We start from the raw sequence: 22644 nt of genomic DNA, 5'->3' as shown, positions 1-22644 counted from the left end.
CCATAGTTAGAAATCAAGTCTAGAGCAGTTAGAATAGTAATTAATAATCAGATGTTATAAAACATTTTATATTTACCAGGAATGTAGAAGCTTCTATTATTGTAATTTACCGTTAATTGTAGCATTGTAGTTTAGGATGGAGGAAAAGTTCCTGGGACTGGAGAAGTTTGTAAATTATGAAATGTGATAACTTTTAGAGGAATGTCAGGGGAAATAATACAGAATCCACCCCCCTGCCCTTGCCTGCAATTTTTAGTTGTTAAGACAAGAACATCTTATAGTTCGTTACAAAGATGGCAGTATGTCTCTTGAGCAAACAGCTGTTGTGTGTTGCTAAGGGAGCTTACTAGACGTGATGCCGTTGTCTACTAGTCAGCTTTTTGAAAGTTTCCCTTTGCCCTTTGCCCTTCAGCCCAGATGTCTGGAATTGCAGGAACCTACTTGGCTAACGCAGGCTAAATTTATAAATATCAGAAGGGAAATTTTAACTGAGTTTGCTGCGATGGAACTTGTTCACAGAAGATGTATATGTATATGTATATGTGTGTGTGTGTGTGTGTGTGTGTGTTGGGAGGGGCTGCTTTTCCTGCTTCTCCTGCTTCTCCCTTCATGTTTGAATATGACCTTGAAATATTATTTTCTCTCCTCTATTGATTTTTTTTTGTAGTATTTGTAAGAGCTCAGAACTTTTCTGACACACTAATGTGATTTAATAGTGTGAATTAATAGTTTTTGCCTCCCTGTAAACTAGTCATTTGTGCAGGCTCTTTGCAGCCTTGTGGTTGGGATTGATCAGCTTTGTTGACCCAAACGATGAACCGTTCTGTCTTTTTATTTGTTTGGAAGAGGAGTTATGAAAGGAAGCCAGTTGAATTAATCTCATTTTCACTCACTTATGTTTGATGAAAGCAGACAGTGACAGTCTCCTTAGTTATTTCCTTTGTGCTCTTGTTACAGTTATTTGTGTATTTATCTCAATTCTTTTTACTTACTAACCCCAGAACAGAGCTTCCCTACCATTGCCACATGCCAGATTGAGATAAAAATATGCCAAGATTACTATACCCCACAACCCTTGGAGCAGCCAGCTGGGCTCGGGAGTCCCCTGGTCACTTTGATCATGTGCACCCTAATTTGTTTATCACTTTGTGCTATAAATGGTATTTCCTGTGTGTGCCATGACACCTGAAGGTTTGGATAGCACTGCCTAGAGGGCAAAAAGCAGGTCAGCTCTCTCTCTTATTAATTGTATCATCTAGCCCAGTGCCCCACACCTTTGTTTACTTCATTGAGGATGTGCAGAAGGAGCTATAGCTGAATAATACCCAGATACGTAGAAGAAAACCTAGGTGGTCAAGCATTTAGTGGGAGGCACAGAGGAGCTGCTGTGGACTAGAAATAAGAGATGGGAGTTTTAGTGTAGGTTTAGCCAGTACCAAGCCATGTGACTTTCGGCAGTCATTTAACTGTTCTGAGAGTCAGTTTCCACATCCATAAGATAATTGAACTGAACCTTTTCTGATTCTGAAATTCTGTGAAGTGAAATTTTATGTAGCAGTAGATGTGCCTGAAAGATGCCCAGTTCTGCAAGGATGTTTAGGTCCAGGTAAACAGAGAAAACTGTCATACATACATATATCACTTTCATTGCATGTTTGGTTTGGTACCAGTAATGGATCAGAGGCATTCTTTCTGAGTATTCTAGAAAAATTACTGAACTATGTTCAGTTGTCAGTACCTCTGAATTGATGCAGATGGACATTTTTAGAACCTGTAGAATTGAAGAGTAAGAGTTATAACTTATCCAGGGATTTTCATTTGTGTAGTTAGATGCAGCTCATTAATTTGCTCCTGTGTGTCTAGAACTCTGAGATAGAATGCTACCTCTCTCTATGCTTCTTTGGCAGATTTTCTCCCCGCTTTCTTGTTGAGTCATCCTCTTTTTTAGTGAATTAGGTAATGTCAGTCGGCTGCATGAGGTGGTGAAGAGAATACAGGTTTCAGAAACTTGACTAGGTCTAAATCCCACCTCTGCCATTTCCAAATGTATGACTGTTAACAAGTTACTTAACCTTGCTGAACCTTAGTTTCACTTGTCATTATAGGGAAAATAGTTGCACTCAGGATTTTTGTAAAGACTTAAGATAATCTATGAAACATACTTAACATAATGAGGTGGCACACAATAGTTACTCAGTAAATAACTAGTACAAGCCAACTTTTTGCTTCGAACATTTGCATAGGCCGACTACTCACCACCCCAAAGTGTTTTTTCTATCATGTTGAGGGTATCTTTGAATTCATATAGGGAGAACTTTTATAAACACAAACTAGTTTTCTCTAAAATATTTTCCCTCTTAATTCGTATGTTAAGTACTCATGGCTTGGGAGCCCTTGTTAAGGTTGCCTCCTGATGGAGAAAATCCCCATTGTTTGTTGTAAACTTTTTTTTTTTTTTTTGAGGTGTACGGTACCAGTAAGCATTCATTATGTCATTTATTCTCCATCTCTCATCATCATCATCAAAAACAGGGAGAGAAAGAGACAGACAGACAGACAGATATGATTCCTTTATTGAGGGAACTTACTTGTTTAATGATTATATAATTTATATCCAATAAACATAATTATAGACCACTTAACTTAAATTACCAGAAGACAGGATGTGTTCTCCCTGTCTGAGCCGTATTAGCTGGACAGGCACCAAGCACTCTCTTACTCATACTCTGTATGGATTAACTTCTGGATTTTATTTTGAACTGTTGTTTTGTCATAGATCAATTCTGTCTTCTTAATAAATCAGTTCAGCCAACATTAAATGAATGCCCATAACGGGTAGAGCCAGCTGTTGCAAATACAAAGATGATTAAAGGTTAAAGACATAATGTGCCCTTAACAAATTTATAGCACCATGGTAGAGAATGTGTGTACACAGGTAGTAATGATTTTTGTATGCTATTCAATTAAGAAGGTGCTTTTATGTGTTAGTTCATCCTCACGACATTGTTAAGGACTAAATATCATTATTTCTGTTGTCAAGTGAGGAAAGCGACCATGAGAAGTACATGACAAGCAGTAAATGGTAGACCTGGAAACTCAATCTCATCTTTTAAAAACTATGACTCTTAGGCCGGGCACGGTGGCTCATGCCTATAATCCCAGCACTTTGGGAGGTTGAGGTGGGTGGATCACCTGAGGTCGGGAGTTTGAAACTAGCCTGACAAGCATGGAGAAACCCCATCTCTACTAAAAATACAAAATTAGCTGGATGTGGTGGCGCAGGCCTGTAATCCCAGCTACTCTTGAAGCAGAAGACGCTCTTGAACCTGGGAGGCAGAGGTTGCAGTGAGCCAAGATTCCACCATTGCACTCCAGCCTGGGCAGCAAGAGCAAAATTCCATCTCAAAAAACAAACAAACAAACAAACAAACATAAAAGACGATGGCTTATATTTCATTTTACACTGTCTTCTTTTGGGAGAAGCTGTTGTTTTTGTTTTTGTTTTTCTTTTTTTAAACATTTCATTTAGTCCTCAGTGCACCTGGAAGTTAGCTATTATCTTCATTCTACAGATGAGAAAGCAGATATTTCAGTAACTTGCTAAAGTCATACAATTTACAATTGTCAGAGTTAGAATTTGAATTGTGGTTTGTCCATCCCTAAAACTTGCCGTACTACAATTAACCTTCTATTTGTTCATTGGTTTCCAGTTTGTCAGTATAGTAATCCCCCATATCCATGGCTTCATTTTCTGTAGGTCTAGTTACCCAAGGTTAATCACAGTCCAAAAGTGTTATGATATTTTGAGAGAGAGAAAGAAACCACATTTGTGTAACTTTTATTGTAGTATAATTATTCAATTTTATTATTAGTTACCACTAATCTCTTACTATGCCTAATTTGCAAATTAAACTTTATCATATGTATAGTGTAGATGTATAGGAAAAAACATAGTATATATAGAATTCAGTACTACCCAAAGTTTCAGGCATCTGCTTGGGGGTCTTGGAACATATTTCCCACAGATGAGGGGGCACTACCTGTACTACTGTTAAGTATGGCACAAGGCTAGACTAGAGAAATGAAAATAAGGAAACCTGAATTCTCTTTTCATCACCCTTAGTTACTTGAGACAATTACTTAATTGTGTATACCTTGATTTTTCAGGTTATGAAAAAGATATATTCTTAGGAACATTCATGGAATATCTTAGAAAAATACATATCAGTCATTTTAGAAATGAAGTAGTAACTTATGGCTTTATCATAAAACTTGGAAATCACAGACTATAAGTCAAAAGATACAGTTTTGGGTTTTGGTTGTGCCATTTGTCAGTGTATCTGAGCTTGTTTCCTAATCTTTAAAATGGGACCAAGAGATTATTGAGATAATCTGTGAGAGTTTCCTGGAAATTCATTTGTGTGAAGCAAAAATAAGGTAATAACAATGCCTTATTATTCAGGTTTCATGTTAGTCATTTAGTGCTTTTTAATCACTATTTTGCCACTCTAATTCGTCTACACAATTAGAGAACTAGACTTAATAGTAAATTGAGTTACCACAAAATGTAGACAATGGCTCAGTTCAGTTAACATTTAAGATCAGATACTGTGATAGGTATTTGACCGTGAAAAGCCATTAAAAGATTGTAAGTAGGATTGGGAGTAGGGTGAAGTAACATTTATAATTAGATTTGTTTTTTAAGAAGATACCTACACAGATTAGAGGAGAGTAAAAGTGCAGAGAGAAGTTAGGTGATTGTCTGTAAGAGTCTCAGTGACAGGGAATGTCATGATAGAATGGGCTAGAGGGAAGCGGAACTGTATAAGAGATTCAGAAGGGGAAATTGACAGGATGTTATAATTTGGAAGAGGACCAGGTGTTTTTTGTAGGAGGGAAGATGAAAGGGATCATGGGTTTGGTTTTGGATTTGGTACTTTGGGTAACTTTGAGACGTTCAAGAGGAAATATTGTTTACATGACCACCTAGGTCTGGAAATAGAAGAAAAGGTAGAGGGTTTCCTCTATTCTGAGAAATCTGCATGCCCTTGGCAGGTCTCATAATGGCTTAAAATGATAATGGTCTAGGAAGGATGTAGAGCCAGGAGAGAAGTTAATGCCTGGAGAAAAATGAATTTTCCTTTCCCTCCCCTCCCCTCCCTTCTCCTCCCCTTCCCTCCCCTCCCCTCCCCTCCCTTCTCCTCCCCTCCCTTCTCCTCCCCTTCCCTCCCCTCCCCTCCCCTCCCTTCTCCTCCCCTCCCCTCCCCTCTTGCCTCCCCTCCCGCCTCTCCTCCCATCCGCCCTCCTGCCTCTCCTCTTGTCTCCCCTCCCCTCTCCTCTTGCCTCCCATCCCTTCCCCCCTTGCCTCCCATCCCTTCCCCTCCCCCCTTCCCCTCCCCTCTTGCCTTCCCTCCCCTCTTGCCTCCCCTCCTTTTCTTCTTGAGACAGTCTTGCTCTTGTTGCTTAGGCTGCAGCACGGTGGCATTATCTTGGCTCACTGCAACCTTTGACTCCCGGGTTCAAGCGATTCTCCTGCCTCAGTCTCCTGAGTAGCTGGGATTACAGGTGCCTGCCACCATGACCTGCCTAAGTTTTGTATTTTTAATAGAGATGGGGGGGTTTCACCATGTTGGCCAGGCTGGTGTTGAATTCCTGACCTGAAGAGATCTGCCCGCCTTGGCCTCTCAAAGTGCTGGGATTACAGGCCTTAGCCACTGTGCCCAGCCAAAATTTTCAAAGGAAGCAGGAAACTAGGTTTTAGAGACCTTATTCTTAAGGAGGAAAACCAGGACCTTAGGAAATCAAGGTAAGAGATTGTGGCAAAAAAAAATGAAAAATGTCCTTCGGTTTAGCAATATGGAGGTCATTGGTGACTTTAACAAGGGTATTTTGGTGGAATGATGAGGGCAAATGAGTAGAGCCAGTTGAGGAGTTCATTGGGGAGTCAAGGAAATAAATATAGAAATAATGAGTATAGACAATTGGAAAAGTTTGCCTCTGAAGGAATGTAGAGGGCAGCTGGAAGGGATGTGGGATAAGAAGCTTTGTTTCATTTTAAATAAGAGACATTTGATCATGTTTAAAAGTTAGTTGAACAAATTGAAAAGAAGAGGAGGGATAATTACTCTTATGCTTTGAGAAGATGGAGTTGACTTCAGGAGTAGGGAGCACTTTCCTATTTAATAGCAGGCAAAGCAGAAGAACTGACAGGAGTTTAAAGACATCTTTACAGAGGCAGAGATAGGTAAGTATAGTGAGTAAGGGGTAGAAAGGGTCATTGACTTTCCAAAAATGAATAGATTGGTGAAACAGTATATATTTGTGGTGAACCATATGTAATTCTTGTATGCATGGGATGAGTGAAATAGTGGTAGATGAGAATTAAAAAGAATAGAGGCCAGATTATCCAGAGTTTAATATATATATTTTTTGCTTATTTGTTCCAGTAAGGAACCACTGATGGATTTTAAGCAGGATCAGGTGTGATCACATTTGTATATTATTAGGTTGATGATTTCCCAAGGAGTGGGGCAAGAACAATGAAGGCAAAGTCCTTTCCCGTAAACAGTTTGTATTTTTTAACTGGGGAGAGAGCAAACAAGGTAGTTTCAGGACTAAGTGCCGTGGACAAGACAAGGTAATATGACCCTGAATGTTTTAGCTAAGATGAAAAAAGCCAGGTGCGATGATTCATGCCTGTAATCCTAGCACTTTGGGAGGTCGAGGCAGGTGGATCACCTGAAGTTAGGAGTTTGAGACCAGCCTGGCTAAGATGATAAAACCCATCTCTACTAAAAATACGAAAATTAGCCGGACATGGTCGCGGACGCCTGTAATCCCAGCTACCTGGGAGGCTGAGGCAGGAGAATTGCTTGAACCTGGGAGGCAGAGGTTGTGGTGAGCCGAGATCGCACCACTGCACTCCAGCCTGGGCGACAGAGCGAGACTCAAAAAAAAAGAAAAAGAAAAAGAAAGAGGCTTGAATAAGAAGCACAATCTTGTCAGGATGTGGAAGGAAAGCATTATGAGCAGAAGCAGTAGCAAAGACAGAGTTCTTAGATGAGAATGAGTTTGATTTATTCAAAGGGCAGAAAGAAGGAAGGTGGAAGGGTGGTGTGGTTGATTGCAGAGAGCAAAAAGAATGTAGGAAGATAAGGCTGGAGGGAAGGTAAAGGCCAGATCACTCCTTATGATGGAGATTTGAATCTTGTTCCAGTGAAAATAGGAAGGTATTGGGAGGTTTAAAGCAGGGCAGTGACTTGCTTTAGGAATAGTGGTAAGGGAGGTCTGGATGCTATTGCTATAATCTAAGCAAGAGGTGATGGCTTAGAGGGCAACTTGATAGGACTACCAAGGATCCCTGGGGTTTGCTTGAGGAATTAGGGGCCGGCAGGGGTGCAATTATTTCCTTAGAACTGTACAGAAAAAAGCCAAAAAAAAAATTATGGTTTGGGCTTGTTACATTTGGACACGTTTGAGATGTCTTTTAGGCCAAGTAGAATTCAGTGGTCATTTGATAGGAATCTGGAGCTCAGAAGAGAGATGTGAGTTGGGTGTGTAAGGTTGAGATTCATTAGTGTATATTTAAAGCCTGGGGAAGAAATGTAACTAGAAAATGGAGCTAATATCATAGCCTGGAGTTATTTTAGTAGAAGTCTGAAGAATATTGAAAATAATTTGGTGGGGTAAGTGTGTGACATCACAGATTCTAGAAAAGTTCTGCTGAATTTTGATAATTTAAAACTAAATAATTGGTCGTTGGCTTTGGTAGGATGTTGGTCGTTGGTAAATTTGGTAAGAACTATTGGAATGATAGGAACAAAAAGCCAGTTGGAATGGATTGACTTGTTAATTGGCAGCTGAAGATATTGAGATAATTAACATAATATAGGTTCAAAGAAGGGTTTTTTAAAATTTGTTTTTATTTATTAAAAAGAGTTTTTTAAGAGATGGGGTATTGTTGTGTTGCCCAGGCTAGAGTGCAGTCTATTTACAGGTGTGATCACAGTGCACTGTAGACTTGAACTGCTGGCCTCAAGCGATCCTCCTGCCTCAGCCTCTCAAGTAGCTGGGACTACAGGTGCATGCCACCATGCCCAGCTTCAAAGGATTTTTAAAGGATAGGTGTAAGACATGTTTTATGTCACTGGCAAAGATCAAAGTTGAGTGGAAGAAATAATGTTTGGGTCATGGAGGTGGATCTCTCATGGATAGATTAATCCCCTCCTGGGAGGTGGTGGGTGAGTTCTTACACTATTAGTTCCTGCAAGAGCTGGCTGTTTAAGAGCCTGGCAGCTGCCCCCTCCCCTACCCCATTCTCTTGCTTTCTCTCTCACCTTGTGCTCTCTGCAAACGTTGGCTCCCCCTTCCCTTTCTGCCTTGAGTGGAAGCAGCCAGAGGCCCTCACCAGATGCAGGTGCCAGTGTCACACTTCTTGCACAACCCGCAGAACTGTGAGCTAAATAAACCTCTTTTCTTTATAAATTACACAGCCTCAGGTATTCCTTTATAGCAACATTAAATGGACTAAGACAATATCCTAAAGCAATGGGCTATATTGTATAGCCCAGGTATGTAGTAGACTATACCATCTAGGTTTGTGTAAGCACACTTTGATGTTCTCACACAATGAAATTGTTCAGTGATGCATTTCTTAGAACATATTCCTGTTAAGTGACACATGACTACTATATTGCAGATTTGAGGAGTCAAGCAAGGTATGAACTAGTAATCTCAAAAAATGGAGGATAAATTTACTACAGAGATGAAGTAGGCTTAAGATCATAAATTTGACATCTGGTAGCAAGTCAGTTGTGTGATTTTTATTCAGCAATCTTCTGTTATTTAGATGCAGGAGAGGAATAAGTACATAGTTGGAGCTACCAAATGAGTTAGACTAAGGGAAAAGAGGGCAAGGAAATGAAGATTTTTTGGGGAGGATTTTTTGGAGAGACTCTGTATTGTATGGGGCCATAGGATCTAAACTGGCTTAGAAGGGCAGTAGAACATAAGAAGGAATAAAAGTGGAAAAGTGGTAGGATCAGCTTGGAAACTAGAGATCTTAAGGAGGCTGGTAAGAATTGCCACAGGGGTCAAACTACTGTTGTAAGCAAACGCTTGATGGTGTGATAATAAGAATACTTAAAATTTTTGTAGGTGATGATTGTATTAGAATATGATGCTAGGTGAATGGCTTAGGTGAAGTGGTAGAAAAATATAGTTGGTGCTAAAGACTTCAAATAAAGGCCAAAATGTTGAATCTTTGTGACTGTCAAAGTTATCAGAGTGATAAGACTAACAATGGAAATGAAATCAGGGAGCCTTATTCTAAGAGGAGGTCAGCAGGTGATAGGTGCAGTTTGCCTGGAGGGAAGAGAAGTGGTTTGGAAACCGTATTGGGAAGGAAGGAAGAGGATGCCTGGAAGGTCCAACACTATATGATAATGGGGAACAAGGCAGATGTTTGCTCCTGCTGAGGTATGTGATGAATAAGAGAAAAGCTTTTACTGTAGATGCAGCGCTATTCTCAGGGGCAGTCAGGTTTTCTTGAGAGCAAAAGAGTAAAGAGACTATCACACAGGAGAGGGCGAGTATTTGGAGGAGTTTGCTGAGAATAGCTCATGACTTCCAGGGTGTGGGAGGGCAAGGAAGAGCAGGAGATGGGATCAGAAAAAGCATAGAGAATAGTCACTATTGTTAATATAATGGATTCATTGTTAATAATATAGATTCAGGTATGAGGTACAAGTGCCTCGAGGTCAGAGTTTGACAGTGAGGATAAAAATTTTAAGTAGTTAGAGAGGAAAGTCTTATGCATGAATGCTAGAAGATGGTAAGCTTCAGTTATTTAGGAAAGCTGCATTTACTATTTGTTTTAGTAGGACATTTAATGTTAAAAAGCTATCTCTTTTTGGTCATGTTTCAAACCAGAATATGGAATTTTGTTGTTGTAAAATGTATAAATTAAGGACTAATTTGGAACCAAGTAAGTAAATATACATTGTAGATTTTAAATTGTTCATTTGGAGAAGTAGAAAATCAGCGTGGTCAAAGCACAAATATTGACAAGGGGGAGAGGGAGGATTAAACACCCAAGATATATCCTCTGGTTCTTTCCCCAACAACAGCAAAAATATATTTTAGGAGTTGTCTTACTCCACTAACTCCCCTTTCCCCTTCTTGGTTCTGGAAATCTGTACAGTCATGTACTGCATAAAGATACTTCAGTTAACTATGAACCACATCGTTCATCAATGCAGTTGAACCCATCTGTCAATGAGGTTCAATCTTATGGTGGTCCCATAAGAGTGTATAAATAACAATTGTATTTTGACTGTCCCTTTTCTGTGTTTAGATACATAAATACTATTGTGTTATGATTGCCCACAGTATTCAGTAGTCACATGCTGTACATGTTTGTAGCCTAAGAGCAATAGGTCATCCATACCATATAGCCTAGGTGTGTAGTAGGCTGGGCCATCTAAGTTTATGTGTAAGTACACTCTGTAATGTTCTCACAACTATGAAATCACCTACCACACATTTCACAGGATGTATTCCTGGCATTAAGCAGCACCTGACTATATTGCTTTTAAAAGTTGTAATCTAGTTAAAAGCGTTGCATTCCTGTTTAGAATTAATACCTTTTTCTTAATAGGAGAGCTTCGTGCTCTTCTTCACAACTTTTTTCTTTTTAGCATCCTTCACTATTATTAAATAAGAGAACATATGTTACTTGTAATTGAAGGCCAGCATAGAATAGACATTCCACTGATATCGGTTGAAAAGTTAATTGGATATTCTAAGTATAATGAACTGTGTGTAGCAAAGTGTTCATCTAAAATGCTGGGTTTGGGTTTTACTTAACTCAAATCTGTAAGCTCTGTACTGTCTTAATTGCGTATTAACTTGTATGATGTTTTACTTGCTCATTTAAATATAGACCATTAATTCAGGGGTTAAATAAATCAAGACCTCGCTTTCATTTTCTAAAATAACTGTCACATTATTTTTCCTGAATGTGAGATGAACCCTTTAAGGGTTTTAGTTTTAGCAAGATTCTTGTATCCATGAAAATCAGAAAACTGACTGTGGTTTCATTGTGTTTCACATCATATGCTAGTTACATTTCTGTCCCTGGCCTAGTCATTAACCTACTATGTGACTAGACACATGATCTTTATGCTCTTGTGGTCTCATCTGTAAAATGGGCATGATTATTTCCCTGTAGAATTGTTAAGTATTATTTCTCATATAAATTGACATCTAAATAAAAATATTCTTAATGATTTATTTATTCTGCTTCTTGTACAATGCTTGAAATTGCCAATTAGGTAAAAAGCATTATTTTTTTTTTTGGCAAGATGGGACTGAAAGTCTCACTGAACAGTATAGTAGATGCCAAAGGCCAGGTGGGGGTGGGGACTCAGAGCACGTGTTTGGGAAGATCAGTTGTTACTGTGTCTATGTTCTCCTCTGCTATATTTCAGTATTTTTTAGATATTTATTTTTATTTATTGTTTTATTTTGTTAAGGTTATTAAAAATAAGTTTACTGGATTCATTGAAAATCAATCATTTTTGCATTTTGCTCAACAAGTTGCTCTAATATTGGATGTTTGCAGATAATATTCAAACTGGAGAAATTTTCTATTGTTAAAGACAGTTGGGATTGGAAGGGATAAGAAAACAAATTCCTGAGTGCCTCCTATGATGTGAGGCACTGGGTCAGGTGCTTTCATTACTATTGTCTTGTTTCATCTTACAATGAGGAAGGAAGATTAAAATGCTCAGTCTTGCTTCAGAGTCGGTGCTCTTAACCAATGTGTTGTAATTCATTCAGCTAGTTTGTGATTACATCTAAGATGGTCCTTAGTGATCCCCACCTCCTGATATTCATGCCCTTGTGTATTCTCTTCCCCTTATAGGCTGGACCTAGTGACTCACTTTGAATGCATAGAGTATGGAAAAGGTGGTGAGATGTCACTTCCAAGATTTGGTTACAAAGAGATTGTGGCTTTTATCTTGGGTACTTACCCTCTCTACCTTTCTCTCAGAGCCCCTACACTGTTAAGTAGCCCTGTGGGAAGGCCCATGAGCCAGTGATGTTCAGGCTTAATAGCTAGTGGCCTGCCAACAGCCAGGTGAGTGAGTTTGGTGCTAGATCTTCTATAGTCAAGCCTTAATGACTGCAGCCCCAGCCAACACCTTGACTGCAGCCTTGTGAGAGACCCTGAACCAGAAGTACTTAGCTTACCCAGTTGGATTTCTGATCCACATAAACTGAGCTAATAAATGTTGTTTTAAGCTACTATGATTGAAAATGAATTGTTTCATAGAAATAGATAACTAGGCCGGGTGTGGTGGCTCACATCTGTAATTCCAGCACTTTGGGAGGTTGAGGCAGGTGGATGGCTTGAGCCCAGGAGTTTGAGACCAGCCTGGGCAACATAGCAAAACCCCATCTCTACTAAAAATACAAAAATTAGCCAGGTGAGGTGCTGCGTGCCTATAGTCCAGCTACTTGGGAGGCTGAGGTGGGTGGATCACCTGAGTCTGGGAGGTCTAAGCTTCAATGAGCTGAGATCATGCCGCTGCACTCCAGCCTGAGCAAGAGGAGCTAGACCCTGTATCAGAGAGAGAGAGAGAGAGAACACTACAGATTTTGTACCAATAGTGGGGGTGCTTTTTAGTGCAAATCTAAAATGTGGGAGTGACTTTGAAACAGGGCAGTGGACTTTTGAGGAGAATGTTAGTATAAGATTAGAGTACCTTGAACACATTGTAAAATATGGGATTTTGAGGTGATTGTCGCGAGGGCTTACAGGAGATAAACTGGAAGAAAGGGAATCCTTGTTATGTAGTGGCAGAAAGTTTAGCAACACTGTCATTTGTACTTAATGGGAACCAGAAAGTGTGCTTAATGAACTGCGAGATCTAGCTAAGTAAAATTCTAAGCAAAACATTGCAGATGCCTTCTGGTTCCTTCTTGCTGCTTAAAGTATGAGGGGAAAGAAAGAAATTGAGGGAAGCACTGTTAAAAAAGGAGTTTTGAAGGCCGGGCGCGGTGGCTCAAGCCTGTAATCCCAGCACTTTGGGAGGCCGAGGCGGGTGGATCATGAGGTCAAGAGATCGAGACCATCCTGGTCAACATGGTGAAACCCCGTCTCTACTAAAAATACAAAAAATTAGCTGGGCATAGTGGTGCGTGCCTGTAATCCCAGCTACTCAGGAGGCTGAGGCAGGAGAATTGCCTGAACCCAGGAGGTGGAGGTTGCGGTGAGCCGAGATCGCGCCATTGCACTCCAGCCTGGGTAACAAGAGCGAAACTCTGTCTCGGAAAAAAAAAAAAAAAAAAAAAAAGGAGTTTTGAAAATTCTCAGCCTTTCTGGGTGGCAAAGGGTGATAAAATTAAGACACGGCAAAGATCAGTTCAAGGGCCACTGCAAGGAGAATGGTGGTCTAAAGATAAAGCAGAGGGTGTGCTTTAAAACCTTTTGTTAAGACCTGAGAATGTAGTGCCTAGGGTACTCTTCAGTCACACTAAAGACTTCTGTCAGACAATAGGGCTTCTAGCCTTCTTAGCAGGAGCCCTAGGTAGAGATAGAGAAGAGTTTGTCTTGGAGAGATCTATGGGGATAGCTTTTGTTTATTGTGGTGAGATTTGCAGGAAATCTACGGTCTGGAAAAGAAACAGTTCAAAATGAAAAAAGGTTGTTGAACACCCCTGTCATTCTGCTGGCAGGAAGCAAGCTGAGAAAGTGCTCCGCAGCTAACACATGCCACCTTTCATAAAAAGGGAAAGATGACTCAGAGGTTGGAAGCAGGAGCCTAGAGATGGAGGCAAAAGTCATGGAGAATTATTTTCCCAGTGTTGAGACCTAATCAAGGAACTTTCAACTGTTGCCCTGCTGGATTTCAGAGTCACTATGGATCATTGACTCCTTTGTGCCACCTAATTCCCTGCCTCCCTTTTGTAGAAAAAGTTATGCCATTTAGTGATTGCAAAGATTTTAGAAAACAGAAACCCAGAGGGCAAGTGAGAAAGGAACCCTAATACCATGCCACCTAGGCTCCCAGAGTGCCATGCTTCTTTTGGCTTTGTTTACAGGTCATAAGTACCAGATGATATGTGCAAAACTGAAGCGATCAGGAGAGGATTTCCCATCCCCATATGTACCCACTTTCTCTCATCAGTATCTAGAAACTGTCCCCTCACCTAAGAAGCATTTGCCTTCCTATGTAAAGTGAATCCTCCAGTTGTATTCTAGGTCCTATCTCTGCTGTCTGTTTAGGACATGGATCCAGCAATTCTCTCCCCTCTCTCTAGGATCATCAAGATTTCTACCTTTATTGGATTAATCTTGTCAGCATACAGTTAAGCTGTTCTTTCACTTATTTAAAAATAATACTCTTGACCTCACTTTGCCAGCAACTGCTGAATTTCTTTTCCTTTAAAGCAAAACTCAGTAGAGTTGTTTGTATTTGATTGTATCAGTTTTCCTCTCAAACCTATGCAGCCAGGTTTTTATTGCAACCACACCACTGAAAGGGCTGTTGTCCAAGTTGCCAGTGAGTTCCATGCTACTAAATCTAGGGGTCTGGTCTCAGCCCTCATCTTACTTGACCTATATATTGTTATCATTGATCACTTCCTTCTCTGATTCACTTTCTCGGATACTTGACTTCCCAGACATCATACTTTACTGATTTTCTTCCCACCTCGTTGGAAGTTTGTACTGAGTTTTAAAGTTGTAATATTTTGAGCCAAATCCTTTGACCTCTTTTCTTGATTGTCTTGCATCTACTCTCATGACTTTAGTTCTCAGCTAACCAGGAAAGTAGTTAAAACCATTTACCAGCTGGGGCCAATGGACCCTTTCCTTTTTTTTTCTTTCTTAAACATATATTAAGTTTTCTTGTGGTGGGTGCCTGTAATCCCAGCTACTCGGGAGGCAGAGGCACAAGAATCGTTTGAACCCAGGAGGCAGGGGTTGCAGTGAGCTGAGATCTCGCCCCTGCACTCCAGCCTGGAGACAGGGTGAGACTCTGTCTCAAAAAAAAAAAAAAAGGTAAGAAGAATAGATGGATAGTGAAAAAACAATTGCATTTGAAATTTTTAAAAAATTTCTTTTCTCTCTCTTTCTTTTCTTTTTCTTTCTTTCCTTCCTTCTTTTCTTTTCTTTTCTCTTTTCTTTTCTTTCTTTTCTTCTCTCATTTTTTGTGACAAGAATCTCACTCTGTTGCCCAGGCTGGAGTGCAGTGGTGTGATCATGGCTCCTTGGAGCCTCAGTCTCCTGGATTGAAGCTCTCCTCCCTCTTTAGCCTCTGGGACTACAGGGGTGTGCCACCACACCTGGCTCGTTTTTGTATTTATATTTATTTATTTTTTTGTAGAAACAGGTCTGTGGTTCTGTTGCCCAGGCTGGTCTTGAATACCTGACCTCCAGTGATCTTACCACCTCAAGCTTCCAAAGTGCTGAGATTGCAGGGTTGAGCCACCATGCCTAGCCAGAGTTTCATGTAACTAATTAGATATTACCCCTGTGGTAACGATCAATCACATTTGAATGCTATCTATGTTTTTTAGTAATTTTTATAATACCTCATGATTTTTGTTCTTTTTGCCCCTCCCTCCCTTGGCTGGGAATAGTTTGAAAAGTTTCTGAAAAGTCAGAATGTTTCAAGATGCAGGAGAAATAAAGATTTTCTAAAATTTCACGGTGAATCTTAGATTTATAAAAGAGTCCAAGGAACCCATATATTATTACAAGATAAAATAGTTTATTTTTTAAGTAACATTTTTGTTTTTCTGTTTTCTTTTTGTAATACCTCTAAGAAAGAAAAGTTGTAAAGTATAAATTCTTACAAGTAGAACTGAACTGCTCAAAAGGAAAAGTTGGGCCCAGTGTACTGTGATGGTATACCAGGTGTTAAATTCTGTTGGTATATTATTGACTCTGAAATGTTTACCTCTAGTTAGACCTCTCTCTAGAAGCTCATATCTAACTGCCTACTTGACATTTCCATCTATAATATCATAGTTACCTAAAACTTGAAGTGTCCAAAGCTGAACTCCTGGCTTTTACTTGCCTTCCTCTGCCCTCGGACCTGCTAAACCCACAGTTTTCTTCTCAGATAATGACATCTTTCTGTTACCCTTGGGCCAAAAAATCCTTAGTCATCCTGGACTCTTCTTTCTCCCTCACTCCAGTCCTGTTAATTAGCAAATCCTTTAGGTTCTGCCTTTCAAAAGTAACCTAAATTCAATCCATTTTTACTAGCTGTACTTCTTTTTCTTGTTTTTTTTTTTTTTTTGAGATGGAGTTTTGCTCTTGTTGCTCAGGCTGGAGTGCAGTGGCGTGATCTCAGCTTACTGCAGCCTCCACCTTCTGGGTTCAAGCAATTCTCCTGCCTCAGCCTCTCTGGTAGCTGGGATTACAGGAATGCACCACCACACCTGGCTAATTTTGTATTTTTAGTAGAAATGAGGTTTCTCCATGTTGGTCAGGCTGGTCTTGAACTGCCGACCTCAGGTGATCCACACCTACCTTGGTTTCCCAAAGTGCTGAGATTATAGGCGTGAGCCACCATGCCCCGCCTTTTTTAGACAGAATCTCTCTCTGTTGCCCAGGCTGCAGTGCAATGGCATGCTCTTGCTCACTGCAACCTCCGCCTCTCGGGTTCAAGCAATTCTTGCGCATTGGCCACCTGAGTAGTTGGGATTACAGGTATGCACCACCATGCCTAGCTAATTTTTGTATTTTTAGTAGAGATGGGGTTTCACCATGTTGGTCAGTCTTGTTTTGCATTCCTGGTCTCAAGTGATCCACCCACCTCGGCCTCCCAAAGTGCTGGAATTACAGACATGAGCCACCGCACCCGGCCTCCTAGCTCTACTTCTTCTGTCCTGGTTTTGTATTCCATTCCCTCTTGCCCAGATTTTTATAGTAGTCTGCTACCTGGTCTCCCAATCTCCACCAGTGACACTGAAGAATTTATTCTAATCACAGCATCTGATGTAATCCTTTGAACATTTAAATTTCATCATGCACAAAATCCACTGATGTGTTTCACTCAGAAAAAAGCCAGAGTCCCTATAAGGCTCCAGTCAAGCCTGCTTCTAGGTACCTGTTTGACTTTCATCTCCTCCTGTTCACATTTCTCACTCTTCTTCAGCTACTTAGGCCTTTTTGCCATTCCTCAAATTTGCCAGGCACTTTGTACAGCTGTCCCATGGTATTCATGGGGCCGGGGGGATTGGTTCCAGGACTTCTTAAAGATACTCAAATCTGCAGATGCTCAAGTCTCTGATACAAAATAGTGTGGCATTTGTATATAACCTACACATATTCTCCTGCATACTTTAAATTATCTTTGGATTATTTATAATACCTAATGAAGTGTAAATTCTGTGTAAACAGCTGTTATATTGTTTCCAGAACACCATTCACCATTCATAGTAACGATGAAAAAAAGACCTACATATTCAGTACAGACTATTCTCCGCCCCTTCCCCCAAATATTTCCCATCCATGGTTGGTTGAATCCAGGGATGCAGAACCCACAAATATGGAGGGCTTACTATATTTGTTTCTTCTGCCTCTAATGTTTTTCTCCAGATATACTCATGTCTTCCTTCTGGCCTTCAAAGTTTTGCTCAAATGTTACCTATTCAATAAGTCCTTTTGAAAGCCATTCTATTTTAAATTTTCAATAGCATTGATCTTCTAAATATTATAAAAACAGGCCATGCATGGTGGTTTACCCCTATAATCCCAGGACTTTGGGAGGCCAAGGTGGAAGGAGGTCCTTGAGGCCAGGAGTTCGAGACCAGCCTGGGCAACATAATGGGACCCCATCTCTACAAAAGCAAGTTTAAAAATTAGTTGGGCATGGTGGCACACACCTGTAGTCCTAGCTACTCAGGAGGTGGCATGCATCTGTAGTCCTGGCTACTTGGAGGCTGAGCAAAACGATTGCGTGAGCCTAGGAGGTCAAAACTGCAATGAGCTGTGATAGTGCCACTCACTCCATCCTGGGCGACAGAGTGCGACCCTGTATCTTTATTTAATTTATTTTTATTTTATTTTATTTATTTAGATGGAATTTTACTGTTGTTGCCCAAGTTGTAGTACAATGGCATGATCTTGGCTCACTGCAACTTTTGCCTCCCAGGTTCAAGTGATTCTCCTGCTTTAGGCTTCCGAGTAGCTGGGTTTACAGGTGTGCACCTCCACGCCTGGCTAACTTTTTGTATTTTTAGTAGAGACAGGGTTTCCCCATGTTGGCCAGGCTGGTCTCGAACTCCTGACCTCAGGTGATCCTCCCGCCTTGCCCTCCCATAGTGCTGGGATTACAGGTGTGAACAACTGCACCTGGCCTGAGACCCTGTATCGTTAAAAACAAAACAAGTTCTGTGTGTGTGTGTGTGTGTGTGTGTGTGTGTGTGTGTGTAGTATATATATATGTATGTGAAATAGTCTTTTTTTTTTTCCTCACCTGTCTCCTCCTGTAGAGATTTTTGTCTGGTTTATTCACTGCTGTGTCTTCAGCGTCTAGAATAATGAATGGTGCTCAATAAATATTTGTCAAATAGGTACCAAATTCCGGAGTTTTTTTTTTTTAACCTGTTATTTTTTTCAGTATGAGGAATACTCAGTAACTATAGAATTTATAGTGGTAGAACTCTAGTTGACGTCAGCCATTCTCTCACATCACAGGAACCAGTGCTTTGTACTATTGAGGCAGTAGTGCTTTAATGGCGCAGGCTTTGGAAACAAATTAACTGGGTCCAAATCTGGTTCTGATGCGTTCTGTCTGAATGACATTGGATAAATTACCATGCTTTCTCATCTATAAAATGAGAACAACATAATATCTATCACAGAGGGTTGTTTTGAGCCGTGTAAAGCTCTCAGAACAGTTCCTGGTGCATAGTATATGTTCAATATGTTGTTATTGTTTTTGTTCCAGACCCATCCAAGCTGTTCTGAGCCCGTTGTACTCTGAGTGGCAATACTGATAACCGATTTAGGGTGTCCTCCTTATCACCAAGTCTCTTTCTCCTTTAAAAATACCATGGGTATGTTAGGTCCTCTTTTCTACCCTTCACCTCCATCTCTCTCTTTTACTGCTTAATCTTTATTTATACTACCAACATTCTTTTATATATCCAGATTTTCCCTCTCTTTTCCTTTTTTTCTCTCCTTTTAGCAAGTATTTATTAAGCATTACTTTTTCCTTCCCCATTCTGTTTTAAATCTTGCTGTTTCTTTTTCATTGTCTTCATGTCTTTGTTTCATTATCAAATAAAAAATTACCTAACTTGTGGTTGATTGATTAGAATTACATTTGTATCAGGGAAAATGGAAATCAGATGTTGAAATAAAGTTGAAATTATTTTTTTAAAAGTTACACCAGTGACTAAAACCCTTGAAAGTCCCACTCTTTCCTCTAAATCTCTACAGAAGTCTCTGCTTTCTTAGTGATTAAATTTGTCTTCTACCAACCAACATGCAAGATGATTTGGGGGAAAAATATCTCTTATTTAATTATATTGGCATTTTTTTTTGTAATTTTCTGCTATTTTAGCTATCTGGTTTTTTGTTTATTTTTATTTCAGATTGATAGTAGTTCAGGTACATTACTGGTACAGTGAGCTCAAACATTTTCCCCATGATTACTAGGCTCTTGTGATCTGGTCTAGAAACACAGCCACCATTTATAAATATCTCTCTCTCTCTCTCTCTCTCTCTCTCTCTCTCTCTCTCTCTCTGTCTCTCTGTGTGTGTGTGTGTGTGTGTGTGTGTGTGTCTGTTTGTTTCTTTTAAGGGGGAAATGTGATCAGAGTTCTAAAAACCTGAAATCAAAATGCATTTTTAGAATGTAACTTATTTTGTAAATTTTAGATAGATTATATCATGGCTCTAATATCCTTTTTAGAGCAGAGGAAGTGAACCCATTTAGGCATCCATTTAAAGGAGTTTTATTTTGAGGCTTTAAGGATCTTTTATCTGTAAGATGAGCTGTGGTGTACTGCCTATTATATATTACCTAATAAATGTTACAAGGAGAACAGTACCATTTTTGCTCTCTTTTCTTGGTATAATCTTTTTTTTTTTTTTTTTCTGGTCACACTTCTGCAAGAAAGACCATTAAAATGCTACTTAATGTAATCCCAGTTACTTAGGAAGCTGAGGCAGGAGAATAGCTTGAGCCTGGGAGGCAGAGGTTGCAGTGAGCCGAGATCATACCACTGCACCCCAGCCTGGGTGACAGAGTGAGACTCCATCTCAAAAAAAAAAAAAAAAATCAAAAAGCTACTTAAAAGTTCTCCCACCCCTATAAGTTCTGGGTTCTTCTTATTTCTTTTTCTATTATGTATTTAGCCGATTCTTTCATCAGTTATTAAGGCCATGCTATTTGCCAGCAATTTGGGTAATGAACAGTACCATAAGACACAATGAAAAGTACTAGGTTTGTACTTTTATTTAACTGATGATTTGTATTTTTTCAGTAATGTTCATTTTCCTTTGAATTCTTAAGATTTACCTCTTTGACTTAAGAAGTAAACTAAATTTTAACTACAGCTTTCAAAATTTACATTAAAATTGGGCAATAAAGCTTTTTTTTTTTTACAATTTCACAAAACAAAATATAGTAGCTTTCCTAAAATTTGTTAGTAAAAATTTTATCTTTGTTTTACCAATAAAATGTAAAATTTAATATGTGTTGGCTAAACTTCTAGGGGGATAAGGAAGGGCTAGGAGAATAGGCAGAATGGAAAAGGGTAGTCGGGACTTGTCCAGATTCCTACGTGGTAGTCTGTGTCTTTACGGTATGGGCTACAAGACACACACACACACACTCTCTCTCTCTCTCTCTCTCTCTGTCACACACACACACACACACACACACACACGTTATTCACAGTTGATGGTGCATTGTTTGGGGAATGGGTAAAGGATATGTTACTTTTGTAAGTATGGAATTGATTCTGACCACTCATTCATTAAATGAAAGTTTGAGTTTCTATTACCTGTAGGTACCTTTAGGGAAACTTTAGAAATGTAACCTGAAATTTTGCTTAAACTACACCTAGCCAGAGGCTCAGTGGCCCCCTTTTCATTCTTTAACAGAAAAGTAAAATGGGAGTGAGTACAAATCACCAGTAAACAAAAGTAATATTTATATTTTAGGTTTGTTAAATCGTTAAGTATAAACTATTGAATAGTTAATTATAAACTGTTTAATAAACCTAAAATAGAAATATTACCTCAGTTCCTCTTTACTTTTCTGTTTCTTTTCCTTTTGAATGCCAGAAGAATTTAATGCTTGTTATCTTAATCTGGTAGGGCTTCTATAACAAATGACCACAGTCTGGGTGGCTTAAACAACAGAAAATTGACCTTGGAAGTCCAAGGCCAAGGACCCAGCAAGGTAGGTTTCATTCTGAAGCCTCTTCTCATGGCAGGTGCATGGCTGCCATCTAGTCTTGTGCTCACACAACCTCTTCTTTGTGCTTAGGGATAGAGGAGTGTGGAGGGGAGCAAGCTCTCTGGTGTCTCTTATAAGGATAATGATCTTATTGGATCAGCACTGCTCTGCCATCACCCCTACCTTATTTAACTTTAATTATTTCCTTAAAAGCCCCATCTCCTAATACAGCTACAGGCGTGGGGTGGGGGCGGAGGACAGTGAGTTAGGGCCTCAACATAGGAATTTGGAATTGGGGGAACACAAACACCTGGTCCATAACACTTGTCCTTTTAATTCATAAAAAAAATTGAGTATTTACTGTGTGTTAATCACCTTGGTGGACCTGCTACTATGTAACTGTGCAAACTCAAGGAAATTACCTAACCTCATCAGGCCACAATCCATTTATCAGTAAAACAGAGATGTTGAACCCATTAATAGCTATGATTGCATTCCAGCTTTTAATTGCTATTAGTTTTATGTTCATTTCCTTCCCTTATTTTCCTTTTTCCCTAAGATTTTCTTCTCTCCCTAAAATAGTTAGGATTGTTTATGTCAGATTTCCTCTCTGTTTTTGCCCATCTTTCTTTCTTCTTTTTTTTGCTCTCGAGATGGAGTCTCATTCTGTTGCCCAGGCTGGAGTGCAGTGGTGGGATCTCAGCTCACTGCAACCTCCCCTTCCTGGGTTCAAGCAATTTTCCTGCCTCAGCCTCCTGAGTAGCTGGGATTACAGGCACGCGCCACCACGCCTGACTAATTTTTGTATTTTTAATAGAGACAGGGTTTTTCCATGTTGGTCAGGCTGGTCTCGCATGCCTAACCTCAGGTGATCCACCCGCCTCGGCCTCCCAAAGTGTTGGGATTACAGGCGTGAGCTACTGTGCCTGCCCCCCATCTTTCTTTTTCTCTCATTTTGTTCCTTTATGTTTTTTATGTCTCATGTTATATTTTCTGCCTCCATCCACCCCTTTCCTGAATTGGACATATTTTTGACAACTTGTATGTTTACTAGATTTATTAGCTCTTTTAAAGTTTAGGAGGAAGATGGATTTTTTTTTTTCCTCTCAATGTGCTGAAAACCTTTTTTATTTTTTTTTGAGACAGAGTCTTGCTCTGTTGCCTAGGCTGGAGTGCAGTGGTGCGATCTCGGCTCACTGCAACCTTC

The 22644-nt window shown here is 39.8% G+C and overlaps 1 protein-coding gene across 29 annotated transcripts in view; it reads left to right on the top strand.

Moving 5' to 3' along the window:
- The window catches only part of RBFOX2 (RNA binding fox-1 homolog 2), a 290265-nt gene that overhangs the window by 134932 nt on the left and 132689 nt on the right, over positions 1-22644 (top strand). The gene's annotated exons all lie outside the window — the stretch shown is intronic.

The sequence above is a fragment of the Aotus nancymaae genome, unplaced genomic scaffold, assembly GCF_030222135.1.
Source record: "Aotus nancymaae isolate 86718 unplaced genomic scaffold, 86718_ANA_hifiasm-v0.15.2.pri h1tg000076l, whole genome shotgun sequence".
NCBI classification, from domain to species: domain Eukaryota; kingdom Metazoa; phylum Chordata; class Mammalia; order Primates; family Aotidae; genus Aotus; species Aotus nancymaae.
The sequence above is the reverse complement of the archived record's forward strand: the minus strand, read 5'-3'. Positions and strand labels throughout refer to the sequence as shown.